Source organism: Bubalus bubalis, chromosome X, assembly GCF_019923935.1.
Source record: "Bubalus bubalis isolate 160015118507 breed Murrah chromosome X, NDDB_SH_1, whole genome shotgun sequence".
NCBI classification, from domain to species: Eukaryota; Metazoa; Chordata; class Mammalia; order Artiodactyla; family Bovidae; genus Bubalus; species Bubalus bubalis.
In genome coordinates, this window is record NC_059181.1 from 57,484,064 (window position 1) to 57,492,029 (window position 7,966).

At 46.3% G+C, this 7,966-nt stretch overlaps 1 pseudogene; it reads left to right on the top strand.

The window, feature by feature from the left end:
• The first annotated feature begins 283 nt into the window (after positions 1-283).
• Positions 284-2,397, top strand: LOC102404758 (annotated as a pseudogene).
• The last annotated feature ends 5,569 nt before the right edge of the window (positions 2,398-7,966 follow it).

The following is a 7,966-nucleotide window of genomic DNA, read 5'->3' on the forward strand; positions in this document are numbered from 1 at the left end:
TGCTATAGTGGTAATCATATTGCAACATGTAAGTGTATCAAACAGACACATTGTCACCTGAAATTTGCACAATGGGTGGCAGGATGTGGGGCTGCACATGCAGGAAGAGCCTGCCCAGTGACCCGGACCATCCCCTGCCTGCCCACTGTGCACCCCACCTCCTGGGCTCCCAATGCTTGGGTGCCAGCAGCTGCGAGGCTCCAGCTCAAGGAGATCCCCAGCACGCCTTGCAACTGCATGCCCACCCAGGAGTTTTGGCGGGCACCAATAGGGCTAGGTCAGCATGGCAGAAACCCTGGAGTTCAATGATGTGTATCAGGAGGTGAAAGGCTCCATGAATGACAGTCGGCTGAGGTTGAACCGCCAGGGCATCAACTTTAAGAACAGTAAGACGGGCAATGTGGACAACATCCAGGCCGGGGAGTTGACAGAAGGCATCTGGCCCTGGATAGCTCTGAGCCATGGGCTTAAAATGCTCATGAGGAATGGCCATGTCTACAAGTACGATAGCTTCGGAGAATTGGAATTTGAGAAACTCTCTGATTTCTTAAAAACTCACTATTGCCTGGAGCTAATGGAGAAGGACCTATGTGTGAAGGGTTGGAACTGGGGAACCGTGAAGTTTTGTGGGCAGCTGCTTTCCCTCAACATTGGAGACCAGCCAGTCTTCGAGATCCTTCTCAGCAATGTGTCCCAGTACACCACAGGCAAGAATGAGGTGACACTGGAATTCCACCAGAATGATGACGCGGAGGTCTCTCTCATGGAGGTGTGCTTCTAGGTGCTGTCCACCCAGGAAGACAATGTGGACCCCGACGAGGCCTTCTCCCAGAATGTACTGTCAAAGGTGGACATGATCCAGGTCACCGGAGACGCCATCTGCATCTTCCGGGAGCTGCAGTGTCTGACTCCCTGAGGCCACTGTAACATCCGCATCTACCCCACCTCCCTGCACCTGCATGCAAGACCTTCGACGACAAGATCCCCTACACCAAGGTGCTGTGGCTCTTCCTGCTGCCCCACAAGGACCAGCGCCAGATGTTCTTTGTGATCAGCCCGGACCCCTACATCAAGCAGGGCTAGACCCGTTACCACTTCCTCATCCTCCTCTTCTCCAAGGATGAGGACATCTCCTTGATGCTCAACATGAACGAGGAGGAAGTGAAGAAGCCCTTCGAGGGGCAGCTCACCAAGAACATGTCGGGATCCCTCTATGAGATGGTCAGCCAGGTCATGAAAGCACTGGTGAACCACAAGATCACGGTCCCCGACAACTTCTAAGGGCACTTGGGGGCCCAGTGCATCACCTGCTCCCACAAGGCCAGCTCAGGGCTGCTGTACCCCCTGGAGCGGGGCTTTATCTACATCCACAAGCTGCCCGTGCACACCTGCTTCGACGAGATCTCCTTTGTCAACTTTGCCCATGGTACCACCACCACGCATTCCTTTGACTTTGAAATTGAGACCAAGCAGGGCACCCAATATACCTTCAGCAGCATTGAGAGGGAGGAGTACGGAAAGCTGTTCGACTTTGTCAACGCCAAGAAACTCAGCATCAAAAACCGAAGATTGAAAGAGGGCATGAACCCCAGCTACGATGAATATGCTGACTCGGAGGAAGACCAGCACAATGCCTACTTGGAGCGGATGAAGGAGGAGGGCAAGATCTGGGAGGAGAATGCCAATGACAGCAGCGATGACTCCAGAGAAGAGAGTGATGAGTCATTCAACCCGGGTGAAGAGGAGGAAGACGTGGCAGAGGAGTTTGACAGCAACGCCTCTGCCAGCTCCTCCAGTAATGGAGGGTGACAGTGACCGGGAAGAGAAGAAACAGAAGCAGCTTAAAAAGGCTAAAATGGCCAAGGACTGCAAGAGCCGCAAGAAGCCCATGGAGGTAAAGAAGGGCAAAGACCCTAATGCCCTCAAGAGGCCCATGTCTGCCTACATGCTGTGGCTCAATGCCAGCTGAGAGAAGATCAAGTCAGACCATCTGGGCATCAGTATCATGGATCTCTCCAAGAAGGCTGGTGAAATCTGGAAGGGAATGCCCAAGGAGAAGAAAGAGGAGTGGGATCACAAGGCTGAGGATGTCAGGAGGGAATATGAAAAAGCCATAAAAGAATATGAAGGGGGCCGGGGAGAGCGCTCTAAGAGGGATAAGTCCAAGAAGAAGAAAGTCAAGGTGAAGATGGAGAAGAAATCCATACCCTCCAGGGGCTCATCATCGAAGTCTTCATCAAGGCAGCTGAGCGAGAGCTTCAAGAGCAAAGAGTTTGCGTCCAGTGACGAGAGCTTTTCCGGAGAGAACAAGAGCAAAAAGAAGAGGACTCTGAAGAAGAGGAACTAGCCAGTACTCTCCCCAGCTCAGAAGACTCTGCCTCAGGATCTGATGAATAGAGAGGAAGAAGATTCTGTCTCCTGGGGCTTGCCCCGTCCAAGCCGCAGTCTCCCCACTTGTGTTTTGGTACCCGTTTTCTCCTATGAAATGTAGTCCTTGGATTCTGTGCCATATGAACAAGCTTTCCTGCTAGCCTGCACTTCCCTGGGGCCTCAGGGGAGGCGTCTCACTCTGAGGCTTCAGAAGATGGCTCTTTATAATCTGGGGAGACATTGGGTGTTGGGGGGCAGGGCAGGGCTGGATCCCAGGGCGCCTCCTGCCTTCCTGACCTTTGGGATGTATCTGCTGCTTGTCCTGTACAAGTTGCTGCAGGCAGGGGTCCTGTGAGGGCAGGTCTGTAGCTCCTAACCGGGGCCTATTTCTACTTTTATTTTGTATTTCTGGCCTGTGAAAAATGACCATTTAATAAAGGGAACTGACTTTGGAAAAAAAATTTGCACAATGGTGGATAGGCCAATTATGGGTTTCTCAGGTGGTGCTAGTGGTAAAGAACGCACCTGCCAATGCAGGAGATATAAGAGGTACCGTTTCAATCCCTGGGTTGGGAAGATCCCCTGCAGGAGGGCATAGGAACTCACACCAGTATTCTTGCCTGGTGAATCCATGGACGGAGAAACCTGGTGGGCTACAGTGCAAAAGGTCCAAAGAGTCCAACACCACTGAAGTGATTTAGCATGCATACACTCATAGGCCAATTATATCTCAGCTATAATTAAAAAAATACATTAATAAAATGAAAGGCCCAGAACCGGGATTGGTTGAGAGGGAGCAGGGATGTATGTGAGGGTAAGAAAGGAAGGGAGACACAGGAGGGATGGTATAGGAGAAAGTGGGAGGAGGGTTGGCCTCTGACACACAGATGACAGTGCGCTGTAGGAAGCAGGTCAGAGAGTGTGGGTTATTCTTTTCCGTGAGCCGGTGGTGACACTAATTTTTAAAAGCGGTGAGAATAAGTGGAAGCAATATAAATGTCCACCAACAAGTGAATGGATAGACAAAATGCCATATATTCATACAATGGAGTAGTATTTAGCCTTTAAAAACAAGGAAATTCCAATACATGTTATAAGGTGGACAGCAGACATAGCCTTGAGGACTAAGTGGCTAAGTGAAATAGGCCAGTCACCAAAAGATAAATACTGTGTAATCCCACTTTTCTGAGGTATCTAGAGTAGTCAGATTTATAGAGTCAGAAGGCAGAATGGTGGCTGCCAGGGGCTGAGGGGAGGGGAAATTGGGGAGACGTTGATGAATAGATGTAGAACTTTGGTTTTGTGAGGTGAAAAAGTCCTAGAAGTTGGTTACATAACACGACTAAACTGTACACTTGAAAATATTAAGTTGGTAAGTAAGGTTCCATCTCTTCTGATCCTCAAGGAGTGATGGGCTGTTTCATGCAGGGTGGTAGGACAGGATATGACATTTAGTATTCGAGTACAGATGTGAGAGTTGGACATAAAGAAGGCTGAGTGCCAAAGAAGTGATGCTTTTCAACTGTGGTGCCTGAGAAGACTCTTGAGAGTCCCTTGGGCAGCAAGGAGATGAAACCAGTCAATCCTAAAGGAAATCAACCCTGGAAGGACTGATGCTGAAGCTGAAGCTCCAATACTTTGGCCACCTGATGCAAAGAACTGATTCATTGGAAAAGACCCTGATGCTGGGAAAGATTGAAGGCAGGAGGAGAAGGGGACAACAAAGGAAGAGATGGCTGGATGGCATCACTGACTCAGTGAACATGAGTTTAAGCAAGCTCCAGGAGATGGTGATGGACAAGAAAGCCTGGCATGCTGCAGTCCATGGGGTCACAAAGAATTGGACATGACTGAGTGACTGAACAACAACATATGTATGGGAAGAGGCAAGAGTCTGGGCTCACTGAGATCATTCCTTTCATATGTGCCTTAACTGTCTTGGGCTAGTACCCTCTTTTTCTCCATCCTGAATCCCCTTTGGGTGCACAGTCTGGGGCTGCTGCAAGGCTCATGGCTTGATGGCCACAACATCCTTTGTTTCCTGATATGACAAGTGATATATTTTGTCCACACTAGTCTTCTATATTCAACTGTTTCCTATTCTTTCTAGGCCTCATTCCCCCCCTCCTCCCATAAGCTGTGCTCTGACAGGCAGTTGTTTTTCAATTCCTAAGTCATGTCCGACTCTTTGCAACCCCATGGGCTGCAGCATGCCAGGCTCCTCTGTGCACCACTATTTCCTGGAGTTTGCTCAGATGCACTTCCATCAAGTCACTGATGCTATTTGACCATCTCATCCTCTGCCACCCACTTCTTTTGCCTTTAGTCTTCCCAGATCCAGGGTCTTTTCCAATAAGTTGGCTCTTCGCATCAGGTGGCGAAAGTATTGGAGCTTCAGCTTCACCATAGGTCCTTCCAATGAATATTCAGGATTGATTTCCTTTAGCATTGACTGGTTGAAGTCCAGGAGACTCTTAAGAGTCTTCTCCAGCACTACACTTTGAAAGCATCAATTCTTTAGTGCTCAGCCTCTTTATGATTCAACTCTCACGTCCACACATGATTGCTGGAAAAACCATAGCTTTGACTGGATGGGCCTTTGTTGGCAAAGTGATGTCTGTGCTTTTTTTAATATGCCATCAAGGTTTGTCATAGCTTTCCTTACAAGGAGCAAGCATCTTTTAATTTCATGGCTGCAGGCACCATCTGCAGTGATTTTGGAGCCCAAGAAAATAAAAGCCACTTTTCCTGCTTCCACTTTTCCTCTTTTTATTTGCCATGAAGTTATGGGACCAGATGCCATGACCTTAGTTTTTTGAATGTTGAGTTTCAAGCCAGCTTTTTCACTCTCCTCTTTCACCTTCATCAAGAAGATCTTTAGTTCCTCTTCACTTTCTGCCATTAGAGTGGTATCATTTGCATATCTGAGGTTGTGGCTATTTCTCCTGGCAATCTTGATTCTAGCTTGTGATTCATCCAGCCCGGCATTTCACATGATGTACTCTGCATATAAGTTAAATACACAGGGTGACGATATGCAGTCTTGTCTGTCATACTCCTTTCCCTATTTGGAAGCAGTCCATTGTTCCATGTCTGGTTCTAACTGTTGCTTCCTGACTCACACACAGGTTTCTCAGGAGACAGGTAAGGTGATCTGGTACTCTCATCTCTTTAAGAATTTTCTTCAGTTTTTTGTGATCCTTACAGTCAAAAGCTTTAGTATAGTCAATGAAGCAGAAGTAGATGTTTTTCTGGTACTCACTTGCTTTCTCAATGATCCAATGAATGTTGGTAATTCGATCTCTGTTTCCTCTACCTCTTTGAAACCCAGCTTGTCCATCTGGACATTCTCAGTTCATGTACTTCTGAAGCTTAGCTTGAAGAATCTGGAGCATAACCTTGCTAGTATGTGAGATGAGCACACTTGTACAGTAGTTTGAACATTTAGGGCATTGCCCTTCTTTGGGATTGGAGTGAAAACTGACCTTTTCCAGTCCTGTGGCCACTGCTGAGTTTTCCAAATTTGCTGACATATTGAGTGTAGCACTTTAACAATATCATCTTTTAGGATTTGAAAGAGTTCAGCTGTAATTCCATCACCTCTACTAGCTTTGTTCGTAATAATGCTTCCTAAGCCACTTTGTCAACAAAGGTCCATCTAGTCAAGGCTATGGTCTTTCCAGTGGTCATGTATGGATGTGAGAGTTGGGCTATGAAGAAAGCTGAGCGCCAAAGAATTGATGCTTTTGAACTGTAGTGTTGGAGAAGACTCTTGAGAGTGCCTTGGACTGCAAGGAGATCCAACCAGTCCATTCTAAAGGAGATCAGCCTTTGGTGTTCTTTGGAAGGAATGATGCTAAAGCTGAAACTGCAGTACTTTGGCCACCTGATGTGAAGAGTTGACTCATTGGAAAAGACTCTGATGCTGGGAGGATTGGGGGCAGGAGGAGAAGGGGATGACAGAGGATGAGATAGATGGATTCTATCAATGACTTGATGGATGTGAGTTTGAGTGAACTCCGGGAGTTGGTGATGGACAGGGAGGCCTGGCGTGCTGCAATTCATGGGGTCGCAAAGAGTCGGACACAACTGAGCGACTGAACTGAACTGAACTGAAGGCCCACTTGACTTCACACTCCAGGATGTCTGACTCTAGGTGAGTGACCACACCATCATGGTTATCTTGCTCATTAAGACCTTTCTTGTATAGTTATTCTGTGTATTCTTGCCATCGCTGCTTAATCTCTTCTACTTCTGTTAGGTCCTTACCATTTCTGTCCTTAATCATGCCCATCCTAGCATGAAATAGTCGCTTGATATCTCTAATATTCTTGAAGAGATCTCTAGTCTTTCCCATTTTATTGTTTTCCTCTATTTCTTTGCATTGTTCATTTAATAAGGCCTTCTTATCTCTCCTTGCTATTCTCTGTAACTCTGCATTCAGTAGGGTATATCTTTCCCTTTCTCTATTGCCTTTCACTTCTCTTCTTTTCTCAGCTATTTGTAAAGTCTCCTCAGACAACCACTTTATCTTCTTGCATTTCTTTTTCTTTGGGATGGTTTTGATCACTGCCTCCCATACAATGTCACAAACCTCTCTCCATAGTTCTTCAGGTAGTCTCTGTACCAGATCTAATCCCTTGAATCTATTTGTCACCTTCACGGTATAATCATAAGGGATTTGATTTAGGTCAGACCTGGATGGCCTAGTGGCTTTCCCTACTTTCTTCAATTTAAGCCTGAATTTTGCAATAAGGAGCTTATGATCTGAGCCACAGTCAGCCTCCAGGTCTTGTTTTTACTGACTGTATAGAGCCTTTCCATCTTTGGCTGCAAAGAAAATAATCTGATTTTGGTATTGACCATCTGGTGATGTCCATGTATAGAGTCATCTCTTGGGTTGTTGGAAAAGACTGTTTGCTGTGAATAGCATGTTCTCTTGACAAAACGCTGTTAGCCTTTTCCCTGCTTCATTTTGAACTCCAAGGTCAAACTTGCCTGTTATTCTTGGTATCTCTTGACTTCCTGCTTTTGCATCCCAACCCTGTATGGTGAAAAAGACATCTTTTTTTTTGGTGTTAGTTCTAGAATGTCTTGTAGATCTTCATAGAACCAATCAACTTCAGCCTCTTTGGCATCACGATTGGGGCATAAACTAGGATTACTGTGATGTTGAATGGTTTGCTTTGGAAACAAACTGAGATCATTCTGTCATTTTTGAGATTGCATCCAAGTACTGCATTTTGGACTCTTTTGTTAACTATGGGGGCCACTCCATTTTTCCTAAGGGCTTCTTGCCCACAGTAGTAGATATAATGGTCACCTGAATTAAATTCACTCATTCCTGTCCATTTTAGCTCACTGATTAAGATATGAATGTAAATCCTGCCATCTCCTGTTTGACTATGTCCAATTTACCTTGATTCAAGGACCTAATATTCCAGGTTCCTATGCAATATTGTTCTTTACAGCATCAGACTTTACTTTCACCACCAGACACATCCACAACTGAGCATCATTTCTGCTTTGGCCCAGCTGCTTCATTCTTTCTGGAGTTATTAGTAATTGCCCTCTGCTCTTCCTCAGTAGTGTTTGG